This window comes from Myxocyprinus asiaticus, chromosome 47, assembly GCF_019703515.2.
Source record: "Myxocyprinus asiaticus isolate MX2 ecotype Aquarium Trade chromosome 47, UBuf_Myxa_2, whole genome shotgun sequence".
In the NCBI taxonomy this organism is placed as follows: domain Eukaryota; kingdom Metazoa; phylum Chordata; class Actinopteri; order Cypriniformes; family Catostomidae; genus Myxocyprinus; species Myxocyprinus asiaticus.
Window position 1 is genome coordinate 16,138,746 of NC_059390.1, and position 15,613 is coordinate 16,154,358.

The window sequence follows — 15,613 nt, forward strand, 5'->3', positions numbered from 1 at the left end:
TTCTGCATGGTGATGATGTTTAGTCGTGGATGGGGGTGGTAGGGAGTATTAGCCACCCATATCAGAACCTGTCCTTGTCAGACACCGCAGTGGCTAATTACCACTGACACATCTTCACACCAGTACTAACACTTTTTATACAACACTTTACAAAGAATTTCTCCTTCCTCTCTCACATTTCCAAACACATACACTTACACAATGGAAGAAAGACAAAAATCTTACAAAACACTTGCCACACACTTGTTGACTTACTGTTGCTGTGTTGTTGCTCCAATAATTTCTCACTTGACCCTGGTGAGAGTCTCTAAACTGTGTGTGATGGAGGTAATGTCCAGCAGGACCAGCTGGTGAGGTAACAACCATCCTAGCTAAGATCGTCTCCTCCTCACAGATCACTTGATCTCATCTTTTTCATATTACCTTTCTATTCAACACCACTCTTTCCATCCTTCTATTGATAAACAAATAAGGCCACATCCACACAAATACGTTTTGTTTGAAAATGACAGGGTCTTGATCCGGTGGTCCTCCATCCACACCTTGATTGACCTGGCTGTGTGGCATGGAGCATTGTCCTGCTGGAAAAAACAATCCTCAAGAGTTGGGGAACATTGTCAGAGCAGAAGGAAGCAATAGGGTCTATTGGTGGTTTCTAGGGTGTTCTAGGTAGTTGTAAGGTGATTTCATACTGGCTCAAGTTAAGAGTCCACCCCAAAGTCTTAATGATATTCTAGTTCCCAGAAATGGCTTGAGTCCCTCTATAAATGTACGTCGATGGGATTTTTTGACACATTTTATCATTCTCTAGGCAAAAATCCTAAGTCTTACCATTTATTGAGTTAAAAGCACACCTCTCCTTAAAAAGCTGCATGATCTGAGATATTCATTACCATAGCAAAAATGGTGGATGACAGTTATGTGCCAAAGTTAAATACTTACAGTAGGGTTAGTGGTTTAGATAAACCTTAAATAAAAAGTATGAGCAATAATAATAGTGATGCTTGCTTTAGGTTTAGGGTTGAGGATAGAAAATATAATTAGCCTGGTATCGTGAAAAACACCTGTGTGTGTTTGGTGTGTGTGCCTTCTCTACTGGTTTAGCTGTGATCTGTTGTCGTTTGAGATGTCGTTAAGGTCAGTGACAGGCTGAAGGGACTTAAAAATAGTGTCTGCATAACAAGCATGATATTGAAGCAGTGAAGATCCTCATGTGTGCATTCAACTTTGCTGTCAAGATCTTTATCCGTGTACATATTTCACTTCCTCTGTCTGTTTAAATTACAGTCTCCCTCAGCTCTCCTCTTACAAGTCTTTTCTCTCAATAAATCTCTCTCTCATTTTCTTCTCCATTTCTCTACCAACTTCATTTTCTGTCTCTTGCTCGCCCCCTCCTCACCTCTACTTCTTCTTCCTTCCCCGTACCTCTATCTTCTCACCATCTCCTGCTTTCTCCTCTCCTCTCACTTTCAGTCCCTCTAGTAAAAGTACCCATCCTTCTTCTCTCATTTTTCCCCAATCTCCTCCCAGTGTGTATGCAAGCACAGCACTCATGTTTAGAACTTTATATGAGCTGACAGCTGTTTAGCACTGTGTGTTGTGGTCAGAATACTGAAGCATGTCTGGGGTTTTTTCATCTCCATCTCCCTCTATCTCTTTCTCTTAGTCACACACAAGCATGTTAACCTAGTTATCTAAATAAGGACACACCAAAGACCTCTGTTGTTTCTATATGAAGCTAATTATACTTGCTGAAAAACTGACCCTAAGCCACACAAAACTGGAAGACCAAAAGAATATTTTTCGAAAAATTACATTTGAAAAATTATTCAGACTTCAAGAATATAAACTCTTTTAAAATATTTTATATTTATTTATTTTATTTATTTTTTAACTTTGGGCAAAATTTTCATGCACATGATGGAAATGATGCCACAAATGAGGGACAGTCATAATTAGTGTTAATATACTGTATATATGTATATATTTCAGTAGTTTGCAAGTTAATGTAATCCTGCAGTTAGGATAGCATAAACATATGTGGCTTGCTGTCCCTGGTGGAGGGCTCGAGGCTCTAGACTTGACCTGAGACCTTGCCAAGAAACGGAACACAGCAAGTCGCTGGTGTTGTAGCCTCGTGAGACACGGAAGTGATGTGTTGGAAGGAATAAGAGGAACCAATTGATTTGAACGACAATATCTTCCCCCTCAAAAAAGAATGGAACCTGAAACAACGTACTGAAAGGGAATGGGGGCCTAGCCTTGTGTGCAAGATGGGCAGAGGTGCCAAGGACGCCAGAACAAATGGAGCCGTTAGCGGAGGCAGCCTCACGCTAGGGTCCGCTTGGGGGATAGGAAACCAATTGGTGTAGGATAGGGAGGAATTGGGGAGTGGAATTTAGACTAAATAAAATAATGTGTTTTTTTTTACATTAAAGCATGTAAAACGAAGTGAATGATGGCATAGAAAAGTCATTAAACGAAATTGCTGAATGAATCATGCCCTAAACTAGCTGCGTGGTGAGGTACCAAGGCTGACAGGAATCACCTGTGCAGGAGAACCAGATTGAAACGCTGGGGAGCGTTGGCATGAGAGTTGAATTAAATAGTTCTCATTCGAATGGAGCTGTAGTAGAGCTCACATAGCATGAAGCCAGAGCAGTGCCCATTCACAGAATCAGCATATGAACAGTCGTAGAGAGCGGTTTCACGTCTATGAGGCACAGAAGTAGCTGGTTTGCAGAAGCGAAAGGACCACTCCTGGTGGAAAGAACAGATTAGGAGGAAAGACAGTAAAAGTAGCACTTAAGTGGTAGCAGTCGATGCTATGAAACGAATGAGCTGTTGTGGCAGCTTCTGTAGAAACGAGATGATTTAAATGGAAGAGCTGTTCTGATGAAGGGGAATGTTTGCAGAGGAGTTGCAGTCCGACGATCTGAGTCACTTGCATGGGTCTGTTCATGGGCAATGGTCGAGGCCAAATGCCGGAAACTCTAAATGCTACGTAGAGGTAAGCAGCTGTTTATATACTCTTACTCTTGCTGTGTAATTGGTCGGATTAAATGTACATGCTCCTCTCAAACTTTGTTAATAAAACACCATATATATCACACCATCAGCACTCGAATGCTTCACTGTGTGTATCACTCCGCTTGTGTTCGTGCCATTCTAAACTAAAGTGTAAGAGCAGTGCATATGTGTTAAGAGCTACTGTATGTGTCTCTTTTTACATGTATTTTTTTTATTTTTTACATTAAATGTGTTAGCCAGCAGGTGGTGGCAAAAGATCATTTTTGTGTGTAAAATGAGCCAGTTAGGTGACGTGAAGTGAATCTGCGTCAGCCAGTGTTTACATACAACAGCTCTACATGATCGCATGTATTACTACTACACTACTAAAGCTAGGAAATAGCTTTAAACGGCTTTAAACAAACAACTTCAGCATTACGGCTCATCACAGCTGAGAGACACAACAGACTGATTAATTACACAACTCAAGGTGCTTACCTCTTACCAGAGTTTCCTTGTTTATTCAATAACTTGTTAGAAACAGCACAAGCCGTGATACTATTTCTGAAGTGACATTTTTTAATTACTAATGCAGGCTTGGACGCATCATTTGGTTTGAACCAGCAACGGCAGATTCTGATCCGTCATGCAAGAAAGTAGTTCCATACACAAATGCGTTTTTATGACCGTACTCTTTCCAATTTTTTTTACATTTACTTGTTAAGTAAACTGTTGTATATAAGCAATATCACACTCACAATCGTGCTATATGGCCCTAAATCAGCACTGCTGTGATTACCTACAGCACTCAGCCGGTGGCCTCGTGCCTGCGGCCGAATCACAGCAGTGCTGATGTAGGGCCATATCGCACCCTTGTTCGTGTGATATTGCTTAAATATATGTATTATAATTTTCACACAATAAATATTGAAATGGTTTATGCTTATTTCAGTCTTTGTTTAGATTCTCATAGTTGTAAAATGTGATGATATAATAATAGGTATCCAGAGTTTAATATATGGTCTGGGACAAGGGTAAAACAATAAAATCTATATGCATTAAAAAAAATAATAAATAAATGTCCATGCCTTCAGCATTTATTTTTGCTTTATATAATTATAATTTAATTTATTTATTTATAATTATTTTGTTAATTTTGTTACATCTTTTTTTAATAAAAATCAACCCCTGGGTCATACTGTATGTAAAAATGCCCGTAACTGATGCAACACCAATTTACTGTATTCATTAATCATTTTCACCTTTAAGGATGTCCCCAAAGGAGGTTTTGTCAGATTTAGCAAATGTCTGTGGAAAATTTTATCTGCAAAATATAGCTGTGTAATTTTACAAAAACATAGAGTCAGAAAGAGGTCTAGAAAAAGAATGAGAAGATCAGAAACACGTGAGAACAACGATCGCAAACAAAAACACGGCTGGAATGCAGCATTCAGCTTTCTTCAGGAAGCTGTACAATGCCACTTATTGTGCTGAATTTAAGTAGCAGATGTTGTTTTTAATGTCATAATGAGATAAAAGCTTCCAAATGACTCTCTTTGAGTGTAAAAAAAGAGAAAAATCATTTGAAAGGACATGAAAAATCAAGACATTCCTGACCTTACTTAACCAAAGTTTCAAAGTACATCTCTGTCCCATATTCCCATATTCACACAGAGGAAATATGTAGTTTGTTGAAATTACCTTTATCCAGGGGTCAGGTCAGATAAAAATTGTGTTTCATAAAAAATGTAATATTGTATCGACTCTGCACAACAGAGCAACTGTGTAATGGTCTATTCTCACCTAACACACCTGGTCTTATCACATGGGTCTTACACACTGTGGGATTATCCACAACTGTGCGTGTGTTAGAGTGAAAGAGAAAGGGAGAGATAGACAACTGTTAGCACCGTAGGACATGAGCTATTTACGTTACATTAACATTAAAAAAGACCCACAGAGCCAGGTGTAAAGGACATGTGTGTATATGTGTATGTACGTTTGCCTTTTACTGTGGATTCCGGACAGAAATCATGCACAATGGCCCCTTCAGAAATAGCCAGCTGATATGCAGTGTGTGGTCGTGACCTGCGGTGGGTCCTTTTACCTGCTGGGATCTCCTCCCACCCAGTCTGAGTCCCTCTATAGAGTCTCCGGCTCTTTGGCCCCTGAGAGAGAAAAGAACAGACAGACAGTGACTCTAATCAATACCAGCGCCTCCTCTTTGTGCCTGAAATCAAAACCTTTTGAGGTGAATATTTCTCTTTCTGAAAGACTCCATGACTTCAATAGCTTCAGGTAACTGACTCTCTATATGGAGGAGAATGCTTGATAGAATGAAAGGGAGAGAGGTTTTCACTCATTTCTTTGGACTATTTTATGGATTTCTTTTCTTTTAACAGTGTGCGACCCTCAAAGAGCCCAAAATGCTATTTAGACCAATTCAGATCTACTCTCAGCTAATCCAAACACAGCCTACCAAGTAAGAGGAAAGATCACTTTTTGGATTTGGACTGTTAGTGACCAGCAGGCCAGATTTCAATAGAATTTGAGTACCTGTCTTTCACAAGGTTGTACATATCCCCACCTCTTGCATCTTAATTTATTTATATATTGTAATTTTGGCTTGTGTGACACTTTTCAAGCTGAAATGTGAGCTAACTGCTATAGGCCATGGCTTCGATAGTGTGTTTCTTAAATATTTTGGCTAATTTAATAATACTTTCAGCTACCAATAAGAATCTAGTACTCTCAGCACTGTTATACAACACTGTATTCAACATAATTCTGAAAAATTCCATATGGTGTTCCATCACAACCACCATTAAAAAAAAAAAACATTAAAAAATATTCCAGACATATTCTGTGTAGGCATTTAGAAGTTATTGGAAAGCCCTGAAATGGCCTAATTTTGGTTTGTGTTTAATTTAACTGTAATGTATTTAATGTATTTAATTTAAATGTATTTATGTTTGTGTGTGTGTGTTACTGTTGTCTGTGCTCAGCTATAATTTATAATGTATTGACATCTCAATATAATTATGTTTAGGTTTTTTTAATAGTAGCAAAGTTTAACAATAATAAAAAAGTAATTGTTTTGGCAACACTTTTATTCAAAGTGACAGATTCAGTGTCAGGACAGTTAATTTAATTTTATAGGTAATACATTCTCAATATAACTAATCAGGCTCAGACTTTTACATGAATTACAATTACTTTAAAGTATCTGACATACCAGCATGACACATATGGTTAGAAAAACAAAAAAAAAAAGTCTAAAAAAACTCCCCAAAAAAAATCAACTTTGGGGGCAAATATTGACCCTTTATGTAAAACATCTGACAACACCCTAATCGTAATGCCCTGTGCAGGCATCCACCCTCTATACTGCATCTCCCTCTTTCTGATTGCTTTATTTGATCTAGCCTCCGTGCAGGTGTCAGGCTCTTGTGTTTACCACTAGAGAATAAGCCAGGTTAGACGAGAACAAATATTTCAGCAGTGCCATTCCCAACCAACTGCTCCTCTTACCAAGGCTCATTTTAATTCCATCTCAGCATGGTAACAAACACTCGTTAAAGCAGATTAATTCCACAAGAGGATTATGCTCCATATTAGATAATGAAAGAGAGAGAGAGAGGGAGAGAAAGGGAAAATAATCACGTAAAGGGATAGATGGTGTGCATTTTATCCTGGGGAACAGAGAGCTAATCCAGGTGTAACATGTAGAATGCGTGTGTGTGTGTGTGTGTGAGTGTGAGAGAGCGAAAGAGTGCGTACAGCACAGTAGCATTAATAACAGCTGGCGTTGGTTTAGCCTCTTTGTCTTCACTGACATTGGAAGGACAACAACAACACTGACCCATAAAATGGGAAGTGGGATGACAGTTCTGTTGACACACTGCTTTTATATGTATGTGTGTGTGTGTGTGTGTGTCTGACTCACGGCTTGCACAGTGTTGCACTGGTAATGTGCTGGCGGTTCTGGCACATCTGGGCTCTTTTCTCCAGTATGTGTTTGAAGATAGAGTAAAAAGTCTCAGTGAGGAACAGTGAACATAGTTCCTCCAGGCTCCGGCGAGATCAGTTCCTTAGGTTAGAGGGCCATTTGTCAAATGCCAACCGCTTATCTCAACTGTCACAGGCTAAATGACACGTTTAAAAGAACAAGTTTAAGTCTCTAAGTTCAGCTCCACGGTCAATTCAATCCCCATGATTTTAACATTGTGGTCTGTTGCACAAAGCTCTGCCTTATCACAATGTGGAATGTCCATTTTGGGGGCTAAATCAAGTGTGGCAGTTCATTGTTTGGTCTGCCAATGGCAGGTGAATTGAGAACATTTTCAGGCCATAAATATTCCTTAATGGCAACAAAACTGCATTTTATATTACTTTTATTGGGAAAAAACTGAAAAAGTCCAGCACTTGCAAATCTTTATTATATAAATAATCTTGTTAATCTAATAAAGATTTGGGGAAAAAAAGTGTATATGGGATGTAACAGATTCACATGATGGGCAAGGAGGGGGTGGGAACCGGCTGAGCAGTCAACGTAAACTTTTAATAATCAAATGAACAAAACACAACATAAAACTGCTTTCCAGCATATCTCTCACTCGCTCTCTCTCACACACACACAAGACTGCTGCATGCATCTCTCTCTCTCTCTCGAATTGGCGTCCCGGCTCCTCTTTATCACTCTCCCGGCTGATTGGGCTGATTCAGCGCCGGGCGTCCATCGTTACGGCCTGGCCATGCCCTCCTCCTTATCACATGGGATTATTGTGTTGACAACATCCTACAGACCTGCCTGCAATCACCCAAGTTTGAGCATTTATTTGTTTAATTATGATATATATTTTTTGTCCCTATGACAATGTCAGCACGATCTCATAAAAATACAAAATGTTGCCCAAAAAAATAATAATTTGTGCTTCATTACATGTTTTGCTGCAGTTTTTTGGGTGCCAAAAATGAGTGAAATGGTTTCGTAATCAGACAAGGTTTTAAAAGGTCAATGTTAGATAGAGGTTTTAATGAGTAAAACGTACTTACCTAATCTAAAACTTTAACTTAAATGTTACCAATAGTGTTCTAAAGGGAAATGAGAGGTCAACAAAACATCCTTACCCTAAACCAGCACCTAAACCTAACCGATAGTGTCCTAAAAGGAAATGAGATATGAAAAGCACATTTTCTAAAGCAACCTCGTAATTTTGTGTTGTTTCTATGAAAATTTCGTCCCACGTGTCAGCTTGCATGCTTGGCTGGGCTTGGCAGCCGCTTAGACGCGCATAAACAAAGCAAGGCGACTCTGCCGACGGGAGGTAACTAAACATTGCCGGATAAAGATACGTCTCTGGAGGATAATCTCTTTGCTCAATAGTGAACATAAAACAAGTTAAACTAGTGCCTTCATTTTTACTTCACAGGTGTGAGATGCTGCAGCGTTGCTATGTTGCCACTTGTCAATCATCGCAATTGAGGAAGTAACTCCTGTATTCCGTACACAAATGGAATGAAAATGAAGTGGATTTGCTCCCGGATTTAAATGTAGTTGTCATTCCAGAAACTTTTTAGTGTGTCTGTGGCCTATGTCACCGTATGTGAAACTTAACTTATCACAAAATGTAAAGACATGTAGTTTTCTTAATATTTTTGCTTTGGATGGCTTAATGCGAGGAATATTCACAAATTAGTGTCTTGTACATTGGAAAAAAAACAACAAACAAAAACCTTTAGACATCCTAAATAAACAATTTTCTCTACTAAGCATAAGTGTATGCGTCTTTGATGCCTTGGTGCAAGGGCGTAGCAGCCATCGGGGACGTGGGAGACGTGGGGGACATGTCCCCCGCACTCTTTAAAAAGGTGATTTTTGTCCCCCGCATTTTTCCAAGCTAAACCCATACCGAGTCCAAATGGTGGATTTGTATACAGTATTCTTTGTATTTTGTTTCTTTGGGCTGACTGAGCAACCATCCAGCCAATCACATGTGAGTTTCATGAGCCTAAACAACACTTATGTTATAGGCCATCAGTCAGACAGTCTAATCAATGCAGCTCCTTTCATTTCTACAAAACTGCTTTCAACAATGCTCATTTATCCATGTTTTTTTTTATCAGCATTGATGTTGACCTAAATTAATAATCTAGAGATGACAAATGAGAGTTATTTATTGGCATATCGTTCTTGATTGGCAGCATTACGTGAAATGCACTGCAGAAAACAAAAACAAGCACACATAAGTGGAGTTTATATCAGCGCCTTAGTCTTCATTAAGTTATGCTTTTTACATTATATTTGTGAGGTAATAGTTGAATCAGATGTTTTTGCCAATTTCTGCAGATTACTAGATCTGTGTTAAATATGTAAAGCTATTTTTAATATCAGCTCCTGTTTTTTACCTCTGTTGGTGTGCAGTCGACAAACTGTAGGAAAAAGATACATCTGCTGTGCTCTTAGAACACTTAGGCATTTTAATGAAGTGAAGAGATATGCAGACACACTATTTTATAAATGAAAACGTACGGGCGTTATTGAAACTCATAATTATAAGACTGTTGTTGTCTTTTGATAAAAGTTATGCTCAGCAGCTCACAAAGAGTAGGGAAATTATACATTTGCTTTGTTCTTATAATGCATAAAACCTGAAGTCTCTTTGTAGGTCTGCAGATATACATATTTTAAAGGATTACAATTTTCTTTTGAGTTGTTGATTCAGTGACTAATTTCACACAAGACACTAATTTGTCACCACCTTCTGGCATCACCAGAAATGGTCACTGAACGAATCATTAAATGGATCGGAACTAATTTTGGTGAACGTAGTCAAAACACTCGAGCCACTTGGATACATTTAAATCCCACAATGTACAAGCACAGAGTAAAAAATAAAATTGTGCACATGCGCAATTGTCAATTTATTTAGGACATCTTGTGCTCAGTCTTTAATTGTCATGTGTGAAACAGAAGCAAGTGCTCCACAAGATGCCCTTAAATTTTACAATTATTTTGCAATACTAGAATCTTTAAAATACTTCAAATATTAAAAGTAAATAATACTTATATATTAATATACTTATATTATGGGGCCTGGGTAGCTCAGTGAGTACTGACGCTGACTACCACCCCTGGAGTCGCAAGTTCGTATCCAGGACGTGCTGAGTGACTCCAGCCAGGTCTCCTAAGCAACCAAATTGGCCCAGTTGCTAGGGAGGGTAGAGTCACATGGGGCCTCATGGTCGCTATAATATGTGGTTCTCGCTCTCGATGGGGTGCATGGTGAGTTGTACGTGGATGCTGCAGAGAATAGCGTGGGCCTCTACACGTGCTACATCTCCGCGGTAACGTGCTCAACAAGCCACGTTATAAGATGCGCGGATTGACGGTCTCAGATGCGGAGGCAACTGAGATTCGTCCTCCGCCACCCAGATTGAGTCACTACGCCACCACGAGGACTTAGAGCGCATTGGGAATTGGGCATTCCAAATTGGGGAGAAAAAAAAATAATTATATATATATATATATATATATATATATATATATATATATATATATATATATATATATATATTAGGGATGTGCGAGACTAGTCGACTAAACGGTTCTGATGCTGCTAGTCGACACTGGAATTACTTGTTGGTTAATATTTCCCCCAATTAAACTGTTCAACATTTTTACACATTTACGTTTGGCTTTATATTTTTACAGAGGCTTTACTTAAATTACTGTCATATTAATGTTACATATTTTAAATAGAATTAATAATACCAATATTATTTAAAAAAGAGGATTTCTGGAGCAGATACAGAGTTTAATTTCACCTCATGCTGCGCGTGCTTCTTCCCTCTCTCACTTGCGGCGCGTGCAGGAAAATGTCCTCTCGCTAGACAAGCAAACTCAGCAAAGTAGTTATAAAATCACTTCGGTGGTGCGGGAATCGGCTTTCCAAAGGTTTGGAAGTGTGATGTTTTCACAATTTGAGTCTTCTTTAAATCTGTGCATGCTTGTACGTCATTTTTCCGCTGAGCAGGCTTTTTCACCTCAGGTAAGTCAAGTCCCATCTTTCACCGGACCATGTCGACGTGTTAATTTTGCTCATCCAAAAATGTCTTCTTTTGAGTAAGTAGCCTAGAAAATAACTGTTTTAGGCTAAGTATGCCATTTTTTTAATCTGCTGATTAAGAAGGCTATTTTCAACGAGGTGCCGACTGCTTAACGGGTTAAACTCTCTTTTATTCTGTGTGCATGTCATGTTTAGAATACATTAGGTTTATTGTAAACTACATCATAGGCCTATTTTTTCTATCCTGTAGAAAATAGTTACATCGTAACTGTTATTAGCTGTCATATTAGATCAACGGTTAATGCATGACTGCATGTCGTGAAAAACGCGCAACTTTTCAGCACATTTTTTTCTCTCATAGATTTGGCTTAGTCTACCTGTTAATTATTTTCAACAATGTCCTGACTGTTTAAATATGTTAAGTAACACTTACTTGTTGATTTCCATTTAGAACAGGCTATTAGTGTTGCTCTATTGATCCTGCACTATTCATTTAATTGTTTTCAATAAATATGCCTGTTAAATATTCGCTAATGTTGATTCAGTGAATGCATGTCATGTTCTATATATATAAAATGTACAATGACCATAATGCAAGGCAAGCACGTCACAGATAAATCCTCCTTTTCAGTGGAATTTAGCATCGGATTTGGAATAGATTAAGTATTTTAAATGGGGTCGCATAAACACATTTCTTTTTTTACTGTTTTCTGAAGGTTGGTTTCTCCTTAGACTAGTCGGTTACAAAACTTGTTTAAATGACAGAAAAATTAGTCGTAGCGCACATCCCTAATAATTAAATAAATAAATATATATATATCATACTTGTATATTAATATATACTGAAATATATAAATACTGTACTGTAAGTGCTGGGTCTGTGCGAGCCACCTACTGACAGCTGTGTTTTAGCAAACTTTTAAAATTACTGCTATGCCCCTGCTGCAGTGTGGCTCCATCTAAAACTATTTTACCTCACTTACTTGCTCACGTCACTTACATTGGGAGGAGAATGATCTTGTAATGGACACACCTAGTCCACGATTAGTTGTGTAAAGTGTGCACCAACAAGAAAGCAAGTCTTTTAATGTGCACAGGACGACGACCTTCTGTCTTGTAATGTGCATTTGGCATGACAGACACGATGGAACGCTAACCTTGTGTGACAGGACATTTTCCATTTGTGCCGGACAGGCCTTGCTCTTGATTTGATTATTTCTGCCTGGCTTGTGCATTCCCTCACTCATCCAGGGATGAGGCCTGTCAAGAGGCAGGAGGTCTTTATTTGATTACCTGTGCTTATATATGTTTTTCTGCTGAAGGTGGACAGGGTTTAAAGAGGCATGGCAGTGGATTCCTGAGAAGAGGAATGTCTTAGACTTTGTATTGTGGTAATGTGTCCTTTTAACATGGGAAAATCATGCAGTCTTGTGTAACTGGTTCATGCTTACTTATACAAATGCACTCTTTACATTGTTTTACCTCCCAAAAACTTCTACACCAAAATTCATCAAGCACCAAGTGAAAGAAAAAAGTGGCTTGATTGTAAAAATGATAGTCTTACCCTTGCTGATGGTAATTACGATCCCAAAATTCGGTCACACACAAAGTCATGCACATAGACCTGCTTCTTCATTACAGAATTGTTGGCCATGATATGAATACACAAAGAATCGATGCAATATCCTGAAAAGAAGTGTTGCTTTATTTCGAAATATAATGGTATTGGCACAGCCCTATTAAAGGGATAGTTCACCCAAAAAAGAAAACCCATTTACTCACACTCGTGCCATCCCAGATGTAAATGACTTTCTTTCTTCTGCTGAACACAAACAAAGATTTTTAGAAGAATATCTCTGCTCTGTTGGACCATACAATGCAAGTGAATGGTGACAAGAACTCAAGAGGGTCCAAAAAGGGCATAAAGGCAGCATAAAAGTAATCCATACGACTCCAGAGGCGATGTGATAGGTGTGTGTGAGAAGCAGATCAATATTTAAGTCCTTTTTACTATAAATCTCCACCTTTGACTAGCCCCAACCATTAGGTGGCTGAATGTGAAAGTGAAAGTGTAGATCTACAATCAAAAAAAGGACTCAAATATTGATCTGTTTCTTACCCACACCTATTATATCACTTCTAAAGATATGGATTTAACCACTGGAGTCATATGGATTACTTTTATGCTGCTTTTATGTGCTTTTTGGACCTTCTTAAATCTGATCACCATTCATTTGCATTGTTTGGACCAACAGAGCTGAGATATTCTTCTAAAAATCTTTATTTGTGTTCTGGTTCTGCAGAAGAAAGAAAGTCATACACATCTGGATTGGCATGAGTGCGAGTAAATGATGAGAGAATTTTCATTTTTGGGTAAACTATCCTTTTATCTATGGTAAAAATAAAAAATTTAAAATGTAATTCATTCTTTATTACCTTTTATTAATTATTAATAAATTCAATAGGAACAGGTTATTTCCACCATGTATAGCCCCACAAAAAGAAATAAACTAAAATGTTGTCTTTAAATATTTGTTTTTTTCTTCACAAAACTCCACTCCAGATTTCTTCAGGCAGATTTCAACATCTCCCTCTCTGTAGCATTAAACACACACTCCTCAAGCAAGACATCCAACACAGCAGACTGCGCTAACATCGACATATGTGGCCGAATCCAGACAAATGTTCATTCTGTATCTCACAAACTCTGGATGAAAGATATGCTGTCAAGACACAGAGAGAAAGAGAAAGTGAGAGAGACTCTGAGCATGCTGGGAAAATGTAGTGGTAACTAATTGTTATCATTACACATGTTTGAAAAGTGTTTTCAAACAAGTAATCAAAGTCTGCCACTGTAATTAGCAGATACAGCAGCGACTGTGTCTCCCTCCACTGTTCTTTTCAAACTGAAAGGCATTAGATATATCAGATCCTTTTCCACAACGGAACAAAAACCTGTACACTGTGTGTATTGTGAGGGAGAGACAGCTTGACTGAAAACAAACTGACACAAACCATTTGAAGCAGAAAAGAAACACAACAACCTGTCAAGAGCAAAATGCCTCTAATTTTTCTGTCATCTGCCAGCAGTTTAACAAGAGAGGATCATTTCTACCCCTTTCAATTCCACCCCCCCCCCCCCCCCACCACCATTTACACACACTGAGAACCAAGCAAGAGGATGGGAGGGGAAGAATTCTGCTCGTTTTCTTTCTTTCTCCCTCTCTCTGCCTTTCTTTCCTCTACCCTATATTTTTCACTATTCTTCTATTCATCTCGTCCCTTTCACTCTTAACATTTTCTTTTCCATCGGCTCACCATGACACCATCATTGGGAGAGTGTGGAGTTTGTGTGTGTGGTTGTGGGGGGTGCCGGGGTCTGGGCGTGAGGTAGGCTAGACAGCGGGCTCAGTGTGTTTACGTTCAAGGGGCACAGTAAGACAAATGTGGAGGTCTTCTGACTGCAAGGGAGACAGTGTTTATGTTAAAGGCTGTTGCTTGCCTCTCTAAAGCGCATTACACTGACTGCCGCTGTCAGATTGTGTTACTTTGCCTCTTTGGTGGTGCAGGCAATTGGCTCCGACAGCCAAGCAGGGCGGATGAAATATTTAACTACGCACCGTTAAAGGCACAACTCTGCCTTTGTCCTGTTTGAACCATGGTGACAATGAGACCTTATGCTCAGGAGCATAGCCAGCGAGCGAGCATAAGGTTTGCGTTTGTGTCATTTCACTTGAGCATGAATGTGTGACTAATTATAAGGACAGTTCACCCAAAAATGAAAATTATGTCTCATTGTTTACTCACATTCACGTTGTTCCAAACTGATGACTGTTTTTTCCTTCCATGGAACACAAAAGGAGATGTTTATCAGAATGTCTAGCCTTACAATGAAAGTGGATGGGATCAGGCACTGACAAGCTCCAAAAGGGCAAACAAGCATAAAAGCATCATAAAAGTAATCCATACAACTCATGCACTACTTAACCTAGTCTTCTGAAGCCATATGAAAACTCTGTGTGAGGAACAGACTAAAATGTAAGCTGTTATTCACTGAAAATCTTGCTTGACAGCAGTGGTCACCATTCACTTCCACTGTATGGAAAACAGCAGCTTGGACATTTACTATAAATAATTCCTTTTGTGTTCCATGGAAGAAGAAAAAAACGTATAGAAGTTGTAAAAGATTGCCTGCTTTTCTCTACCACCTACCTTACTAAATTCACAACACACTCTATCAGTCCTGAAGCCCCATTAACCCTGATCATCTCTTAATTCTCACTTTTCACAGTCCACAACCTCTCTGGAATAATAACTGTAATGGCAGTTCTCTGGAGGTCACTACAAAGCTGTTTGAAAAACATTTTGGTGTGCTGGACCTGAACACACTACACCACTTATGTGTAGCTAACACTAAATTTCTTTCTTTTAATTACATTGAAACTATTGGCATATATTTTTGGCGATAACCGATAGTGTCAAAAAGCAACTAGCAACTGAATCAGCAACTGATTAATCAGTTAAACTGATATATC

The 15,613-nt window shown here is 38.7% G+C and overlaps 1 protein-coding gene across 3 annotated transcripts in view; it reads right to left on the bottom strand.

Moving 5' to 3' along the window:
• LOC127436639 (transcription factor SOX-5-like) overlaps positions 1–15,613 on the bottom strand; it is a 318,833-nt gene that overhangs the window by 266,344 nt on the left and 36,876 nt on the right. For all 3 annotated transcript variants that reach the window (XM_051690889.1, XM_051690891.1, XM_051690890.1), the window contains exon 3: positions 5,117–5,177. The gene's annotated coding sequence lies outside the window, so the exon portion shown is untranslated. The remainder of the gene's footprint in view (positions 1–5,116; positions 5,178–15,613) is intronic.